The sequence below is a fragment of the Macaca fascicularis genome, chromosome 17, assembly GCF_037993035.2.
Source record: "Macaca fascicularis isolate 582-1 chromosome 17, T2T-MFA8v1.1".
Lineage (NCBI taxonomy): Eukaryota > Metazoa > Chordata > Mammalia > Primates > Cercopithecidae > Macaca > Macaca fascicularis.
In genome coordinates, this window is record NC_088391.1 from 70652262 (window position 1) to 70655140 (window position 2879).

Consider the following 2879-nt stretch of genomic DNA (forward strand, 5'->3'; position numbering starts at 1 on the left):
CTATATTGAGCCATCTTTTCTGTCACTTTTCTAAACTATTCCCCAAACCACCCAGTTGTTCAAGCCAGAAACCTTTGTTCATCTCCCCTCCAAATTCTGTTGAATTCGTAAATACGTCTTAAACCACAGACTTCATTCACTCATTGCTTTTGGAATAAAGCAGTGAACCAAACAATTTTATCTCATACAGAGTTTTTAGGTAGGTTATGAGTGATCTTCCTCCTGTCCCAAGAGCTTGGTACCTGTAAAGAACAGAAAGGGTGAGTATGCAAGAGGAATGGGGCCAGAACACAAAGAGCTCCTTAAGCCATGTTAAGAATTCTGAAATTTTATCCTAAGTACAATGGGAAAGGCTTAAAGAGTTTTGATTCTGGGAATGACACGATCAGATCTATGTTTTACAAAAATTGCTCCCTTCCATGTCTCTCCAACCCCGTTTATCATAATACGAAGCCTGATCACAACCATCTGACCTCAGGAGTATTACATCTGGTCTCCTTGCCTTATTCCTTTCCCAAATGCATACTCCACATTGCAACCAGACAAAGGAAACAGAATAAACAAAACCCCTAGAAATCTGATTACATACTCTCCTGTTTCAAATCTTTTAATGATTTCCCAATGCCCTTAGGATAAAATCCAAATCCCTTGATAGGGTTCTGAGGCTTATGGTTAATGTTGACCTTTCTACCCTCTTCACTCAACACTTTCCCTCTCTCACTCTTCAGGTACACTGAACTTCTTTCAGTTACCCTAACGAACTGTGGTCTCTGTCACTCAGACCTTCCTGTTCTCCATGCCTGGGCACCATCCCCGTCTAGCTCTGTTTGGGCTGGCAAATTTGCTAAGCTTCACTTGGCTCGAGGTGATTTTTTCTAACCCTTGACTATGTGAGGTCCCTGCAAATAATCTTTTCCAGTTGCAACATTGATCACATTTCTGCTAGACTTAAGCTCTACCAGTGTTCTGTCCTGGTCATTCCTTCAACCACAGATCCCTGCACAGTGCTTGCCACCTGGCAGGTTCTCAATACACATCTGCCTAATGAATGTTTGAACAGTACCTATTAGCTTCCTTGTAAAGAGGTCCTTGGGAAAAGGAATACTATATGTTCATAATGACACATCTGTTTTGAGTTTATATGACAAATATCAGTAGAGTTGAAAATAAAGGTAACTGAGTTAAAATTTAGACAGGGATGTGGGATCTGATAGATGAGGCAAATGAGAAAGGACAAATGGAAAGTTATGTCTATTCTAAATGAGTGATACTAAGTAATTGTTATACATAATTGTATCAGTTGTATAAGGTTTCATTTATTCCTTTCACAATCATATATTTGAAAAATGTTTTATATTTTCTAAAATGCTTTTTATACACATGATCCTTTTAACAACCTATACTATTATTATCCTACCATAAATTAGAAAATTGAGGTCTAGCAATGATGCAAAGTGACTCCTCAGCAATAAGTGGCAAATTGGGACTTGAACTCATTTCCTGACCACAAATCCCACCCTCTTCAGCTACAGCACATTCCCTTCCTAAACATCTGAAAGCAAAATAATAATAATAATAATAATAATAATAAGTTTGTTACTTCTGGGCATGGTTTTATGTACAAAATTATTTAACCCATTAAAAGTCAAAAACAAATGGGAGGGAAAGATAGACAACGGGAAAATGACTGCTATGGCCAGGAATCAAACCAGTTTCTGAAATATTTGCCTGCAGAATAGCAGTGCAAAGGTGTGCCACACCTAACTGGGATTCTCATTAAGCAGACTGACCACCTGAGGAAGAAGAGCCTCGTGGAGGGAGGTTTCTAGTTGCTGTCACAATTTGCCATTAAACAGTCAATCAACAGTGACGATGAGATTCTACAAGGCACTTAGGCAGGCTAAAAGAAAAAAAAAAAAAAGAAATAAAGCCCTGATGAAACTTTTCCCCTATGGGGGAAATGGATAAGCCCTCCAAACCTCTACCAGCATAAGAATAGCTAAGACTTAATTGAGAACAGATGGCTTAATGAAGAGGCTATGCCAGTGGTCCTCAACCTTGGCTGCACATTAGAATCACCTGAGGACTTAAACGGTTCTCGCATCCAGACTGCAGCCCAAACCAATTAAATCAGAATCTTCGAAGGTGGAGCCCAGGCATCAGTAATTTAAAAGACTCCCCAGGTGATTCTAATGTTTGAGGCAAAGTTAAAGTGTAAGAAACACGGCCCAGAATACTCTTCTTTTGCTAATTCAAAAGGAGTTATCCCAATCTTAGTTTTATGACCCCCTTATGCTATGTTTCTGATTATCTTAAGAAGTGCTGAAAAAGTTTCTAAATATTGAGCTGAAAATGCATCTGAATCTGCCTTAATTAGATGAGCATACTACAATGGCCAGTATCCACAAGAGCGCCCATAAAAGCCCAGCACAGCGTTAAGGGCTTTATCTAAATTATCATCCTGTTCCATGATAAGTGAACTGAGATTCAGATAATTACATTTCCTGCCTAAAGTCATATAACTGGTAAAGGGTGGCAGAGACTGCTATGGTTTGAATGTGGTGTCCCCTCTAAAATTCACGTTGAAACCTGATCACCAAGGTGATGGTATTGGAAGGTGGGGCCTCTGGGAGGTGATAGATCCTGAGAGCTCCTCCCTCATAAATAAATTAGGGAACGTATAAAAAGAGCTTGCAGGAGTGGGAGTGGGTTCACCTGTTTTTTTTTTTTTGGCGAGTGAACACGAAGTGTTCCTCCCCTCCAGAGGATGCAGCATCAGGGTGTTGTGTGGGACCACTGCGAACTTCAGTAGGGACGGCACCAGGTTCAGGAGGCTGAAGAAGAGACCCAGAGCCAACAAACAAGACAGAGTCTTACTG